At 51.0% G+C, this 16,939-nt stretch overlaps 1 protein-coding gene across 3 annotated transcripts in view; it reads left to right on the top strand.

The window, feature by feature from the left end:
• LOC142471283 (gastrula zinc finger protein XlCGF66.1-like) overlaps positions 1-16,939 on the top strand; it is a 76,311-nt gene that overhangs the window by 1,866 nt on the left and 57,506 nt on the right. The window contains exon 1 of one of the 3 annotated variants that reach the window (XM_075578113.1): positions 4,486-4,603. The exons of the other annotated variants lie outside the window; for them this stretch is intronic. The gene's annotated coding sequence lies outside the window, so the exon portion shown is untranslated. Of the gene's footprint in view, positions 1-4,485; positions 4,604-16,939 lie in introns of those variants that run through there. 3 annotated transcript variants of the gene reach the window in all.

Genomic DNA, 16,939 nt, shown 5'->3' with positions numbered 1-16,939 from the left:
CCCACCCTTATTCAAAAGACACCCCCCCACCCACCCTTATTCAAAAGACACCCCCCACCCACCCTTATTCAAAAGACACCCCCCACCCACCCTTATTCAAAAGACACCCCCCCACCCACCCTTATTCAAAAGACACCCCCCCACCCACCCTTATTCAAAAGACACCCCCCCACCCACCCTTATTCAGAAGACACCCCCCCACCCACCCTTATTCAAAAGACACCCCCCACCCACCCTTATTCAAAAGACACCCCCCCACCCACCCTTATTCAAAAGACACCCCCCCCACCCACCCTTATTCAAAAGACACCCCCCCCACCCACCCTTATTCAAAAGACACCCCCCCACCCACCCTTATTCAAAAGACACCCCCCCACCCACCCTTATTCAAAAGACACCCCCCCACCCACCCTTATTCAAAAGACACCCCCCCACCCACCCTTATTCAAAAGACACCCCCCCCACCCACCCTTATTCAAAAGACACCCCCCCCACCCACCCTTATTCAAAAGACACCCCCCCCACCCACCCTTATTCAAAAGACACCCCCCCCACCCACCCTTATTCAAAAGACACCCCCCCACCCACCCTTATTCAAAAGACACCCCCCCACCCACCCTTATTCAAAAGACACCCCCCCACCCACCCTTATTCAAAAGACACCCCCCCACCCACCCTTATTCAAAAGACACCCCCCCCCACCCACCCTTATTCAAAAGACACCCCCCCCACCCACCCTTATTCAAAAGACACCCCCCCACCCACCCTTATTCAAAAGACACCCCCCCACCCACTCCGTATTCAAGAGACCCCCCCACCCACCCTTTATTCAAGAGACGCCCCCCCACCCACCCTTTATTCAAGAGACGCCCCCCCGCCCACCCTTTATTCAAGAGACGCCCCCCCGCCCACCCTTTATTCAAGAGACGCCCCCCCGCCCACCCCTTATTCAAGAGACGCACCCCCCGCCCACCCCTTATTCAGGAGACGCCCACCCCTTATTCAAGAGACTACCCCCCGCCCACCCCTTATTCAAGAGACTACCCCCCCGCCCACCCCTTATTCAAGAGACTACCCCCCCGCCCACCCCTTATTCAAGAGACTACCCCCCCGCCCACCCCTTATTCAAGAGACTACCCCCCCGCCCACCCCTTATTCAAGAGACTACCCCCCCGCCCACCCCTTATTCAAGAGACTACCCCCCCGCCCACCCCTTATTCAAGAGACTACCCCCCCGCCCACCCCTTATTCAAGAGACCCCCCCCGCCCACCTCTTATTCAAGAGACGCCCCCCCCCTGCCCACCCCTTATTCAAGAGACGCCCCCCCCTGCCCATCCCTTATTCAAGAGACGCAACCCCCCCACCCACCCCTTATTCAAGAGACGTACCCCCCACCCTCCCCTTATTCAAGAGACGTCCCCCCCACCCTCCCCTTATTCAAGAGACGTCCCCCCCACCCTCCCCTTATTCAAGAGACGTCCCACCCTCCCCTTATTCAAGAGACGTCCCACCCTCCCCTTATTCAAGAGACGTCCCACCCTCCCCTTATTCAAGAGACGTCCCCCCCACCCTCCCCTTATTCAAGAGACGTCCCCCCCACCCTCCCCTTATTCAAGAGACACCCACCCCTTATTCAAGAGATGCCCCCCGCCCACCCCTTATTCAAGAGACGCCCCCCTGCCCACCCCTTATTCAAGAGACGCCCCCCCGCCCACCCCTTATTCAGGAGATGCCCCCCCCGCCCACCCCTTATTCAAGAGACGCCCCCCCCGCCCACCCCTTATTCAAGAGACGCCCCCCCGCCCACCCCTTATTCAGGAGACGCCCACCCCTTATTCAAGAGACGTCCCCCGCCTGCCCACCCCTTATTCAAGAGAAGCCCCCCCACCCACCCCTTATTCAAGAGACGCCCCCCCCGCCCACCCCTTATTCAAGAGACGCCCCCCCACCCACCCCTTATTCAAGAGACGCACCCCCGCCCACCCCTTATTCAAGAGACGCCCCCCCCGCCCACCCCTTATTCAAGAGACGCCCCCCCCGCCCACCCCTTATTCAAGAGACGCCCCCCCCGCCCACCCCTTATTCAAGAGACGCCCACCCTATTCAAGAGACGCCCCCCCGCCCACCCCTTATTCAAGAGACGCCCCCCCGCCCACCCCTTATTCAAGAGACGCCCCCGCCCACCCCTTATTCAAGAGACGCCCCCCCGCCCACCCCTTATTCAAGAGACGCCCCCCCGCCCACCTTTTATTCAAGAGACGCCCCCCCGCCCACCCCTTATTCAAGAGACGCCCCCCCGCCCACCCCTTATTCAAGAGACGCCCACCCCTTATTCAAGAGACGCCCCCGCCCACCCCTTATTCAAGAGACGCCCACCCCTTATTCAAGATGCCCACCCCGTTTTCAAGACACACACCCCTGCCCACCCCGTATTCCAGACATCCCCCCTCCATCCCCTATTCCAAGGACACCTACCCTCCCACCCCCTATTCCAAAGACACCTATTCCAAAGACAACCTATTTCAGACACCCACCTCCCACCCCCTATTTCAAAGACACCCACCCCTATTTCCAAGACACACCCCCATCCCCTATTCCAAATACACCCACCTCCCACCCCCTATTCTAGACACCCACCCCCCGTCCCCTATTCCAAAGACATTCCCCCACTCTCCCTCCCCCATATTCCAATGACAACCCCCATATCCCAAAGACACCCACCCACCCTACCTCCCCCATATTCCAAAAACAAACCCCATATTCCAAAGACAACCCCATATTCCAAAGACAACCACCCACCCTCCCTCCCACATATTCCAAAGACATCCCCATATTCCAAAGACACCCACCCACCCTCCCTCCCCCATATTCCAAAGACACCCACCCACCCTCCCTCCCCCATATTCCAAAGACACCCACCCACCCTCCCTCCCCCATATTCCAAAGACATTCCCCCACCCTCCCTCCCCCATATTCCAAAGACACCCTCCCCCATATTCCAAAGACACCCATCCACCCTCCCTGCCCCATATTCCAAAGACATGCCCCCATATTCCAAAGACAATCCCCCATATTCCAAAGACAATGCCCATATTCCAAAGACCTCCCCCATATTCCAAAGACAATCCCCATATTCAAAAGACACCCACCCACCCTCACCCCCCAATATTCCAAAGACACCCACCCTCCCCCATATTCCAAAGACACCCACCCACCCGCCCCCATATTCCAAAGACACCCACCCACCCTCCCGCCCCCATATTCCAAAGACAACCCCCGGCCCCATATTCCAAAGACACCCACCCTCCCCCATATTCCAAAGACAACCCCCATATTCCAAAGACACCCACCACCCCCATATTCAAAACATCCACCCACCACCCCCTCCCCCCACCCCCATATTCAAAAGAACCCCACCCAGGCACCCGGTGACAGCTTTCGATCAGGTGATCAATACCTGGCCACCATATATGTCCCGGGCTTGCTGCTCCATAAGTGTCCTTGCCGGGATGGCCATTAGGTAGTAGCTGCAATGCTTGCGACTGCATGCTGTGTGGAACCACCACTATCTCTCCCCAGATGAGGCAATGATCCATGGTGGTCATTTCCAGATGGCGAAGTTTATATGGCCTCTAGTTGGACAATACGGTTTGAGGCCATCCACCCTCTACTAATTGCATAACGGTGCAGAGTGTGTCATCCCTCTGTGTTTCCTTAGCGAGTAACTGCGAGGTCAATGTATTCGTAGTCACATAGTGGCAAGGTTGTCGCTGAGTTGTTTGTTTTTTTTCTTGAAGTGGTAGTCAGAACATAGCATCCGCATTAGCATGCTCATTTTGTGAGCAGTACTTTATACTGTATGTGTATGCTCCCAGAAAAAGGGAATACCTTTTGTAGGCGAGCGGCTGTCTTGTATATACCCTTTTTGAGGTTAAAGATGAGAGGAATTACTTGTGGTCCGTGACAAGCGTCAAGTCGTGACCATATACATACAAGTGGATTTTTTTTTTAGCCCACACTATAGTTAGGGCCTCTTTATCAATCTGAGATGCGTTCGGCCACGGATAGGAAACGTGATGCAAAAGTGATTGACACAGAGAAACCGTTGTCCATCAGATGAGTAAGTACTGGCCCGAGACCATATGGTGAAGCGTCACATGCTTACAGTAATGGTGTGCAGAGATCATAATGGACCAATACCCATGACATCAGAATCGTACGTTCTGAGGTTTCTTAGTCTCCTTACATGTCGGTCTCCAGTTCCATTTTGTTGCTGTTTCCAAAAAAATCTGTGCAGGAGGTACAAAATGTTCACTAGATTAGGCAAGAATCTATTATACTTGTTCAGTAGTCCCAAGAAGGAACAAAGTTGTGAGACATCCTTGGGCCTTCACTAATGCGTCCATTTTTTCTTTCATTGTGTGGAGCCCTTCTTCATCCACCACATGTGCGCAAAACTCTAATTTGGACACACACATTTTTGCAGGTTTGCCTTTAGCCCATAGTCCATTACGCGTTGTAGGACCAGCTCTACATTATGGCGATGCTTCTCGTCAGTGTACCCGGTGATCAACATATCATCGAGCATGCACTTAGTATAAGGTATGCCAGCTAATATTTCCTCCATTTTATGCTGCCAAATTGCGGGTGCTGAGGCAATCTGAAAAACCATTCCGTTAAACTGAAATAGTCCTTTTGTGTGTGTTGATCGTGAGCTATTTCCTGGAATCAGGGTGAACATCCATTTGCAGGTATGCCTACTTGAGATATATTTTCGAAAATCTTTTCCCCCCGCTAGGGAAGCAAAAATGTCTTCATTTCTTGGAAGGGTATATTGGTCCACGATCAATTGGCTGTTCAGTGCCATTCGGAAGTCTCCACGTATGCGCAGCTCGACATTCTTTTTCTTTACTGGCACAATTGGCGATGCCCATGCGCTATGTTTTACCTTGGAGATGATCCCTAACTCCTCCAAATGCTTTAGCTCTGTTTCCACTCCAGCCTTCAGGGCAAATGGAACTGACCATGCCTTGAAACATGTTGGGGTCGCCCCTTCTCTTAAATTCAATTGAACAAAATCACCCTTAACTTTGCCCAAGTTGCTATCAAAAACGGTGCTATACTTATGTCGTAGGTATTTCATCCATGGCTCGTGCTGGTCTTTGTTTTGTTCTAGACCGTGAAAGGAGTTGACTTAAATGTCTGGCATTCCAAGGGTCCGTATCCAGTCCCGTCCAAATAGGTTATCTTTGGCTCCAGGATTGTACAATTCCCTCCTTTATGTATGGGAGAATACTGCCTTAGGCCTAGTGACCTTGTTGTAGGTTTAGTGTTATCCTCGTCGCCACTGTTAGGCCTGGGACCCGGCGCGGGCGGCCACACGCGAGTTCCCCACCAGCAGGGGAATCCTCCCGAACCGGTCCCGGTCTCCCCTGGCTGCACAGCTCACTACACGCTGTGACGCGTCAGCCGCTATGGGATACAAGAGAATTGTAATCCCAAGCGTCGACGCGTCACGTTGTGTAGCTGTGAGGCAATGAGGAGGGGAGGCTTCGGGAGGAGGAGAGGCTTCGGGGAGCGGGGAGGAGTGTGGGGGGAAAGCAGCGTGAGTGCCTGTCTGTGTGTCTGTGTATGTGTGTGTCTGAGTGCCTATCTGTGTTTGTGTATGTGTGTGCCTGCCTCTGTGTTTGTGTATGTATATGAGTGCTGCCTGCGTGCGTGTGTGTGTGTGAGAGTGCCTGCGTGTGTGTGTATGTGTGTGTCTGAATGCGTGAGTGGCTGCCTCTGTCTGTGTGTGTGTCTGTGTGTGTGTGTCTGCGTGTGTGTATGAGTGCCAGCCCGAGCCCGTGGAGGGAGGGGGGGGAGAGTAGCGGGTCCTTCCGCTCAAGCTACGCCCTCCCTCCCGCTCAAACCTCCCACTCCCGCCCACCTCCCGCTCCGGCTCCCGCTCCTTACAGACCGCATATCGCGGTCTGTGTCTGTCAGCACCTCTCCTGTCTGCAGTGCGGGAGCGCTGACGGAGGGAGCAGGGCCTTAGCCTTATGTCTGTGTTTTATGCTTCACAATACCACACAACCTTGTTGGGTGTTTAATCATCTTTCTTTATTGCTGCGGACATGCGGTCTCGGCATGGGTATTTCCTTGTTACCTCAGACTGCTGCGTGTCCATCTAAACCCTGATTTTACTCTGCATGGCTCTCACTCTGCTTCCTGGGTCAGAAGTCAGAGTGGTGACATCAAAGCATCACATGACCGTGACCAGGAAGCCCAGATGTGGCGACCTCCTGAGCGATTGCAAAAGGAAGAGCAGATCAGTTGTTTCAGCAAATCACATCGTTAGACAAGGTCCGATTTAGTGTGAGACCACGAGGAGAAGAATTTTCAGAGACCTACTCGGGAGAAGATTAACTTGGAACTTTAGATACTTGGTTTATATAGATAAATACTGTTAATATTGTTGGTTATTTTTGTTTATGTTTTATGTGAAGTGTTTATGAGAAGGGGAGGAGATGTGGTGTATTGGGTCTTCATAGCTGGGTGGCTTCATAGTCACTGTCATGTGATGCTGAATTGTCACCACTCTGACTTGGTTACATAGTAGATAAGGTTGAAAAAAGACGTACAGTACGTCCAAGTTCAACCTATGCTAAATTTAGACAACAGATACTTTATCCTATATCTATACTTACTTATTGATCCAGAAGAAGGCAAACAAAAAACCCCAGAGTCATATCATCCAATGATATCTCATAAGGGGAAAAATAAATTCCTTCCTGACTCCAAGAATTGGCAATCGGATTAATCCCTGGATCAACATCCTTCCCATGTATACTTATTTGGTACATCCCTGTATACCTTTCCCATCTAAAAAGATGTCAACCCTTTTTTTGAACAAATCTATTGTATCTGCCATCACAGTCTCCATGGGTAATGAATTCCACATTCCTTACTGTAAAGAACCCTTTCCTTTGTTGCTGGTGAAATCTCCTTTCCTCCAATCTAAAGGGATGCCCCCGAGTCCTTTGTACTGCCCGTAGGATGAATAGTTCTTTTGAAAGCTCCTTGTATTGTCCCCGAATATATTTGTATATAGTTATCATATCCCCTCTTAGACGCCTCTTTTCTAATGTAAATAAATCTAATTTAGCTAGCCTCTCCTCATAAGTTAGAATGTCCATCCCCTTTATTAATTTGGTGGCTCTTCTCTGCACTCTCTCTAGTTCCATAATGTATTTTCTTAGGATTGGTGCCCAAAATTGTACCCCATATTCAAGGTGTGGTCTTACTAATGCTTTGTAAAGGGGCATAATTATGTTTACTTCCCTTCCATCCATTGCCCGTTTGATGCAAGATAAGATCTTGTTTGCCTTTGCAGCTACTGCATGACATTGGGCACTATTGCTAAGCCTGCTGTCTACAAGCACTCCTAAATCCTTCTCCATCAAGGATTCCCCCAATTTATCCCCATTTAATTTGTAATTCGCCTTTTTATTCTTGCATCCCAAATGCATAACCTTACATGTATCTGTATTAAACACAATCTGCCATTTACCTGCCCACGTTTCCAGTCTCTCCAAGTCCTTCTGAAGAGAAATTACATCCTTCTCTGATTCTACTACCTTACACAATTTGGTATCAGCAAAGATAGGGACTTTGCTCTCGATGCCAACCTCAAGGTCATTAATAAACAAGTTAAAAAAGCAGGGGTCCCAGTACCGATCCCTGAGGTACTCCACTCATGACTTTAGCCCAAACTGAAAAATTCCAATTTATGACAACCCTATGTTGTCTGTCATTTAACTAGTTTTCAATCCAGGTGCATATATTAGTACCGAGTCCAATTTTCTTTACAGGCAGTCCTCGTTTTACAACGCTTCGCTTGCATCTCCCAAGTCCTTGCTTAAAAGCTGTGTTTAAAGCAGCAGGCAATGACTAAGGGTTGCTCATGTAATGTGAGCATGAGATAAAAAGTGGCACTGTGTGCTCATTTGCATGTCATTTCCCAGAATCCCTTGCTGCAGTGGAAGTGCTGTTTGCTGGGTGATAATGGTGAAAGACAGGGTTGCAGACCTGTCTAAGACATGCAGATGAATATACAGGAATATTTACAGTTGCTTTATGCTTTACTGTGGAGGGTTTTAGTCACTTTTTTTACCCACCATAACCTTAATAGTCGTGGTGATTACCTACTCTTATCTCAGTTGAGCAAATGTCAGCAAGCCAACCTCACACTGATGATACCCATCAAGGTTGAAACATGTCTGTGAGTGGGTTAACTGACTTTGCATCTCCCAAGTCCTTGCTTAAAAGCTGTGTTTAAAGCCGCATGCATTGGCTAAGGGTTGCTCATGTAATGTGAGCATGAGATAAAAAGTGGCACTGTGTGCTTATTTGCATGTCATTTCCCAGAATCCCTTGCTGCAGTGGAAGTGCTGTTTGCTGGGTGATAATGGTGAAAGACAGGGTTGCAGACCTGTCTAAGACATGCAGATGAATATACAGGAATATTTACAGTTGCTATATATATATATATATATATATATATATATATATATATATATATATATATATAATTTATGAGTGTGCTGCATATCTTATTGCCTGTAAAATATTTGGTGTATTTTAGTGTTAAAAATGCCTTCAGGAACGGAACCTTTCATTTAAACAGTGTTCCTATGAGAAAATGTGTTTCGCTTTACAACGTTTCGCTATCCAACGCCATTTTGAGTAACGCATTGTGTCGGATAACCGAGGACTGCCTGTATTTTGTACACCAACCTCTTGTGTGAAACCGTATCAAAATCCTTTGCAAAATCTAAGTAGAACAAAGTAGAGCACATCACTAACTAACTAAGTAGAGCACATCAACTGCATTACCCTGGTCTAAATTCCTACTTACCTCCTCAAAGATACAAATAAGGTTAGTTTGGCAAGATCTATCCTTCATAAATCCGTGCCGACAATTACTAATAATTTTGTTTTCCATTTAGTATTCCTGAATATTATCCCGTATTAAACTTTCAAGTAGTTTCCCTACTATTGAAGTCAGGCTTACAGGTCTGTAATTCCCCGGGTGTGATCTAGCTCCCTTTTAAAATATAGGCACCACATCTGCTTTACACCAATCTTGTGATACTGAGCGGAGTCCTTGAATATTAAATATAATGGTTTTGCTATTACTGAGCTTAACTCCTTGAGAACTCTTGGATGTATGCTATTGGGGCCAGGTGCCTTATTAACTTTAATTTTTTCAAGTCGCTTATGAACTTCTTCCTCAGTTAACCAATTGTTCATTAATATGGAGGTTGTGGCTTCCTCCTGCGGCACTACTATTGAACTTGATTTTTCCCTAGTAAACACAGAGGCAAAGAACGTGTTTAATACCTCTGCTTTTTCCTTATCTCCGATAATCTGCCTACCCATCTCACACTGAAAGGGTCCTATATTTTCTTTTCCCATTTTTTTATTAAGGTACTTAAAGAACTTTTTAGGGTTGACCTTACTTTCTATTGCAATCCTTTTTTCATTATCCATTTTTGCTAATTTAATTGCCCTTTGCAATTTATGTTACATTATTATAATTCTGATACGATGTCTCTGTCCCTTCTGACTTAAAGAATCTAAACGCCTTCCTCTTCTTGTCCATTTCCTCCCCTACCTGTTTATTTAGCCACATTGGTTTTGACTTATTTCTTTTATACTTATTACCCAAGGGTATACACTGATAAGTGTGCTTTTCTAACAATGTTTTAAAGACTTCTCATTTATCTTCTACATTTTTCCCTGCAAAACATCATCCCAGTCAGTGTATTACTTGTAGATTCGACCTCAGTTGAGCAACTGTGCAAGAGACCAAAAACCTTGTTCAAAGTCACTATTGAAGCAGTTAATCAGGAGAAATGAAACAAACAAAAAACACCCCAAAAAATAAACACCTTCAAAATATAAAAAAATGTGGATTGTGTCCAGGAATACAAAAGTCAGAGTGAATGACACTACGCGTTTTGTGCTAAAATGTCGCATCATCAAAATTGAACAGGAAATGAAACCATGCTCTTTAAATAATCATGCCAAGATATACAATGCATGTGAACTCAATTTTTAAAATGAATAAATATCTGAAATGGTTTAGAGTATAAATATCTAGACAAACCTCTATGTTCGAGAAATGAGTGTGACGTTTCACTAAATTTTAATCTTTTTTTTTTTTTTTTTACTTTTTACTTTTTATTTATACATGAGGTACAGAAAGAGAATAAAGGGGGATGGGAATAGTCAACATTAAGAAATATCACATTACGCTAAGGCCGCGTTTATAGTGACGGTGACGAGACCGATGACGTCACCGTCGCCACTGGCGAAAGGTGCACTTAGGAGCAACGATTCTGGCGACAAGCCCAGTGAATAATGAATGAAGGGGGAGGGCAGAGTGCAGTAGGCGCTCTGTGATTGGTTAATAAACCAGGACCTGCTACGGTCATGCCTTGAAGTTGGCTAGCAGGCTTAAATCGCTTTGGCCAAAGGGTTGAACTAAATGACTCTTTTTCAAGGATATATAGGTATGGCACTGTGTATTTTGGTTACATTGGAAGTAGCTTTGGGCATCTTTGTCTGCTCTGTGATTGGTGTAGAGAAGGTCACATGTGGCGACTTTCTCTCCCAAAATCAAATTCTACTGCCGTAAAACATTTTTGAAGCTTCGTTGCTAAGTCGCACTTACTATAAGCGCATGCGACGGATCCAATTCATTTGTTTTGGCGTCGCACGGTGCTTCACGGCGCTTCACCGCGATCTGTAGGTACTTTTTTCCTGCGCGGGGGCGTGGCCAAGATGGGTCGGGTGGGTGCGGTCATGACGGTGGGGGAGGTGGTGCCGCCATGACGGGGGGAGGGGTGTTCCTCTCCCCCGTGCCACTTTGCCTTGTCAAGGCTCAATAGGTCTCATGCAGCCTGGAGCTGGAGGTAGCTAATGGCCAGTGGATAGTTAATAATCACATACCATAACCCAGGCCTGCACAACTCGTAAAGCGAGAAGGGCCGAACTGCTCCAAGGAAAAAAAAAATTGGGCCGCACGGGTAAAATCATCATCATCATCATCATCATCATCATCATCATCATCATCATCATCATCATCATCATCATCATCATCATCATCATCATCATCATCATCATCATCATCATCATCATCATCATCATCATCATCATCATCATCATCATCCTCATCCTCATCCTCATCCTCATCCTCATCCTCATCCTCATCCTCATCCTCATCCTCATCCTCATCTCCCCTCCAACACCTCTCATCCTCATCCTCATCATCATCCTCATATCTCCCCCAGAACCCCTCACTATCAACCTTTGCGATACTCTCCATCTATCTCTCATACCCCCATCTGTCCCCCTCACCCACACACATAATACTCCACCTCCACATCAAACACACAATACCCCCCTGCACACCACACACATCCCACCCCCCCTGCACCTCGAATGAGCCCCCTGCACCTCCAATGACCCCCCCTTGCACCTCCAATGACCCCCCCCCCTTGCACCTCCAATGACCCCCCCTTGCACCTCCAATGACCCCCCTTGCACCTCCAATGACCCCCCCTTGCACCTCCAATGACCCCCCCTTGCACCTCCAATCAGCCCCCCTGCACCTCCAATGACCCCCCCTTGCACCTCCAATCAGCCCCCCTGCACCTCCAATGACCCCCCTGCACCTCCAATGACCCCCCTGCACCTCCAATGACCCCCCTGCACCTCCAATGACCCCCCTGCACCTCCAATGACCCCCCTGCACCTCCAATGACCCCCCTGCACCTCCAATGACCCCCCTGCACCTCCAATGACCCCCCTGCACCTCCAATGACCCCCCTGCACCTCCACTGACCCCCCTGCAGCTCCAATGACCCCCCTGCACCTCACCTCACCCCCTTGCACCTCCAATGACCCCCCTGCACCTCACCTCACCCCCCTGCACCTCACCTCACCCTCCTGCACCTCACCTCACCCTCCTGCACCTCACCTTCCTGCACCTCACCCTCCTGCACCTCACCCTCCCGCACCTCACCCTCCTGCACCTCACATCCCTGCACCTCACATCCCTGCACCTCACTCCCCTGCACCTCACATCCCTGCACCTCACTCCCCTGCACCTCACTCCCCTGCACCTCACTCCCCTGCACCTCACTCCCCTGCACCTCACTCCCCTGCACCTCACTCCCCTGCACCTCACTCCCCTGCACCTCACATCCCTGCACCTCACATCCCTGCACCTCACATCCCTGCACCTCACATCCCTGCACCTCACCTCCCCCCCCAACGGCACCTCACGGTGGCAGAGCAGGCAGGTCTCGCACACTCGTGCAGTCCTGACTCTGAGAGCAGGTTCGAGGAGGTGGAGGGGTGAGCGGTGAGGGGGGAGGGGGGGAGAGAAGTGGCTCGCGGCCAGGAGGGGGGGGAGAGAAGCGGCTCGCGGCCAGGAGGGGGGGGGGGGGGGAAGCGGCTCGCGGCCAGGAGGGGGGGGAGAGAAGCGGCTCGCGGCCAGGAGGGGGGAGAGAAGCGGCCCGCGGCCAGGAGGGGGGGGGGGGGGAGAGAAGCGGCTCGCGGCCAGGAGGGGGGGGGGGAGAAGCGGCTCGCGGCCAGGAGGGGGGGAGAGAAGCGGCTCGCGGCCAGGAGGGGGGAGAGAAGCGGCTCGCGGCCAGGAGGCAGGGGGGGGAGAGAAGCGGCTCGCGGCCAGGAGGGGGGGGGGGAGAAGCGGCTCGCGACCCGCAGCCGGGAGAGCGGCTCGTGGGAGAGGAGGGGGCAAGCTGGCTCGCGGGGGGAGAGAAGTGGCTCGCGGCCAGGAGGGGGGCGGGGGAGAGAAGCGGCTCGCGGTCCACGGCCGGGAGAGCGGCTCGCGGGAGAGGAGGGGGCAAGCGGGCTCAGGAGGGAGGAGGACGGGGAAAGCCGCCGCGGGCCGCACAATGAGTGGAGGTAGTGTTGTGCAAGCCTGCCATAACCTATAAGGTTTTCTCAGCACTTCACAACCCATCAAATGTAAGACACAGACCAAAATCTAAAGTCTACGCCATAGGTGCATAGTTTAACGGTTAAGGCTGAAAACGTTTCACACAAGGTGCAAAATGGTGCAGGACAATACTGTATACCACGGAATAAGTTAGGGGACTACATTACATGACAGCACAGCTCATAATGGGAAAGGACAGCTCGGTACATTAGTTTATTAATTAATAAGTTTAAGAGTTGAGTATGGACTTCACTGTGCTTTACTGCTTTTCTGCCAGAGGGACTTGCAATGCCTGTGAAACACTTTGGAGGCTGTCTACTTTTGCTACAGTCGTAAATTTACTAGCTTTTGCATAGGCTTTCTCTCCACTCATCAGTGTTTCTGATTGGCTCCATGGAGCACCATGTGACACGTCGCCGCACAGGAACACCATCCTGTTGTAGCCCCCGCTGGCTGACGCGTCACAGTATGTAGTGAGCCAGGGAGTGAAGAGGCACCAGGGACTGATAGGGAGAAGGTAAGGGGCTGGTGTGAGGCGTGTCGCCGTCGGCTGCAGCAGGGACCTAGCCTTAGGCTTAGTACATAGAGACTGAAGCCATGCGGAGGTGCGCTGAGGCTGAGGGAAAGCGGTGCTTTCCCTGGCCTTAGAGCGCGCGCCGTCCGTGGGCGTGTCGGGGACGGGCCAGCGACATCACGGAGCTAGTTCTCCCTCATTGGGCGAACCGCTCACGTGACCGGCCCTGCGCTCCGGCGAGCTCAAAAACGAAAGATTTCTTAAGACACGCTTCCGCAGGCGTGCGGAAGCGTGCGCGAGCCCCTGCTAAAGCCGCTCTCATTGCGGCTGCAGGGGCTCAGTGTCAAGTAGCAGCGCGCCTAAGCACGGGTCAGCGCCTAAGCGCTGACCATGCCCGAGGCCTTATAGGTATGGTTTGTACTTGTGTTAATCAATGTACCCATAAATAATTTACTTCTTCGTATTGGCATTATTTCTTTATTCATTTGTTTATTGCTAGCAGACCTTAGACCGGATATAATTTACCCGTTCAACTCCCTTTCCACTGTTCTGTGTTTATTTGTGAGGCTCAGTATTTTTTTTATTTTTATTTTCTGTTTGTAATTGTTTTTTTTGTGTGTGTGCAGATTCTTGGGTCCAGGTCTTCTTCTTGGTCTGACTTCGGTTGCGCAGATACGAGGTCCTGGTCTACTTGTGCTCGTGCAGTTACGCGTTTATTTTTAAAGATGTCTGGTTTTCTAACTTTTGGAGGAGGCATGATTATGGGCGCTGGTTATTCCTCTAATGTAGCGTTGTATTTTGGGGGGTTGCTTCTAGGAGATTTTCATTGCAATAAGACACTAACATGGGTCCCCGGGAGCGAAGCAGTCTCAGGTCATGCCTGCCCGCCCCTGCATCACATCCGCACCCCCTCTCCCCATGCCCCTAATAGGCGATGAGCTCCATGGATTTAGCAGTTCATATATAGTAGTTTGCAGTTGGTTAATTTGCAGGCTTTATAACAGTGAGGGAATCAAGTTTCCTTTTGTTTATATACTTGTGAAAGGGTGAATGAATGTCACGAACCCAATGCCTGGCAGACCTATGTTTAGGTCTGCAGTGCAGCAGTGACCAGGTTAATATTCAGCTGGAAAGCTCTTGTCAATTAGTCTGGTCCCAGCTGCCTCATCAAAGAGCTTTAAAAACCCCAGGCTGCACACACATGCAGTCTGTCTGATCCAGTGAGAGATACTGAATTGCTGAGGGAGAACTACTGCTAGGGTCTGTCTTCAATATACTATTTTAATGAACTGTTTGCTGTAATGTTACGCTGGAATCTAAACAGCCCTTGTTGGGAAAAGGGCCAAGCCCCGCTCAGGACTTATTTTCTGTTTTATATGCTGAAAAGAAGCTGTTTTGTTTTTGTGTGCCATATTTGTAAGGCTCAATAAATAAGCCTTTGCAAGAAACCCACGTGTGGTTGCATGTACCCTGCAACAATACTCCAGCAGAGGTATAGTTAAACTGTTTGACTGGGTTGCCCCTCTGTGCTTCCCTCTATCTTTAGGCCTGGGCCACCATCTTGGATTTAATATATGCCTCTCACAATGGTCCCAGCAGGCCCCCAGACCTGCCCCAGCTCACCGATGGTGTGCACGAGCAGCCAGGGGGGCCCCACTATATCTCCCAAGCTCCACAGTGGGGCCCGCTCCCCCTGGGAAGGAACGAGAACCTACGGGGGAGATCACGGGATGCGGGGACCAGACTCTAGCGCAGGGGGGGCACACCAGAGGGACTCCGTGCCGGGAGGTCACGTGTCATAGTCTGTCAGCTCCCCTTATCCAGTCTGCCTCGCCGAACCCGCTCAACTCAGCATCGGTCTCTCCAGCGTCGGGAGCAGTAAAAGTCCTTTAGGGTCTGATGCTCCTCTTGCGCTGCCGTACCTTTCCCCTCTATCTGCGTACTCTACCTCATAGGCCGCTGGCGGCCTTTTTATGTGGAGTGAGATCAAGCTCGCTGTTGAGAATAGCCACCCTTGGACCGGCCCACACCAGGCCACCACAGATCTCGAAATGGGCTCCTCACCCCAACCCCCAATGATCCGTGCCCGCCAGGGGGGAGCAACACCCGCCCCTCCAAGGACTCCAGAGCCGCGCTCCGTCTCAAGATGCCTGTCCCGTGCTGCACAGGTCTCTGCACTCCCGGCCGGCTTGTGATGCGGCCGTATATCGCCCCAGATCAGCTCTCAGTCAGGTTATTTACCGCTCCAGTGCTGTGGTGCTGTTCTGGCTTATTTGGGGGTGTTTACTGCGGATTTTCAGCCTCTTAAATGTCTATTACACTGTTTAGCTTGCGGAGCCGATCCAGTCTGCGACCGCTCGGATCAGTGTCTTGGCCACGCCCCCTGTAATAATTTTTTGGAATGAATTCCATTATGTGTATTTATAATTTTGGAGTTACCGTAATTGTATTTCTTGGTGTGCACCTTTTTTTTAATTTGGGACTATTGCAAGGGCACTGTTTTTTATTTCCTTACTAGCTGATATACCCGGCGTTGCCCGGAGGCAGGGAGGGGGGCGTGAAAGGCAGGGGAGGGGGGCGTGAAAGGCAGGGGAGGGGGGGCGTGAAAGGCAGGGGAGGGGGGGGGCGTGAAAGGCAGGGGAGGGGGGGGGCGTGAAAGGCAGGGGAGGGGGGGGCGTGAAAGGCAGGGGAGGGGGGGGGCGTGAAAGGCAGGGGAGGGGGGGGGGCGTGAAAGGCAGGGGGGGGCGTGAAAGGCAGGGGGGGGGGGCGTGAAAGGCAGGGGGGGGGGGCGTGAAAGGCAGGGGGGGGGGCGTGAAAGGCGGGGGGGGCGTGAAAGGCAAGGAGAGTGCGTGAAAGGCAGGGGGAGTGCGTGAAAGGCAGGGGGGGTGCGTCAAAGGCAGGGGGGTGCGTCAATGGCAGGGGGGGTGCGTCAAAGGTAGGGGGGGGTGTCAAAGGCATGGATTCCTCCCCCTGCATTTCCTCACCCTGCATTTCCTCACCCTGCATTTCCTCGCCCTGAGAGAGAGAGAGGTGAGCGCCGGGGAGGGAGAGAGAGGTGAGTGCTGGGGAGGGAGAGAGAGGTGAGCGCTGGGGAGGGAGAGAGAGGTGAGCGCCGGGGAGGGAGAGAGAGGTGAGGGAGAGGGAGGGGAGCGCCGGGGAGGGAGAGGTGAGCGCCGGGGAGGGGGAGAGAGGTGAGCGCCGGGGAGGGGGAGAGAGGTGAGCGCCGGGGAGGGAGAGAGAGAGGTTGTGTGTGTGTGTGGCCGAGGGGGAAGAGAGTTGCAGTTGGGTGACGTCAGACCCACCAATCTGATTGGCCAGAGGCTGAGGACCAATCAGATTCACCGCAGATAGCACTAACCTTTCGATTTTATATATTAAGATTTGGCACAAAATAGAATTCAGTTAAGTCCCA

Source organism: Ascaphus truei, chromosome 20, assembly GCF_040206685.1.
Source record: "Ascaphus truei isolate aAscTru1 chromosome 20, aAscTru1.hap1, whole genome shotgun sequence".
Classification (NCBI taxonomy): domain Eukaryota; kingdom Metazoa; phylum Chordata; class Amphibia; order Anura; family Ascaphidae; genus Ascaphus; species Ascaphus truei.
Note: the sequence above shows the minus strand (reverse complement) of the source record. Positions and strands in the feature narration are given on the sequence as shown.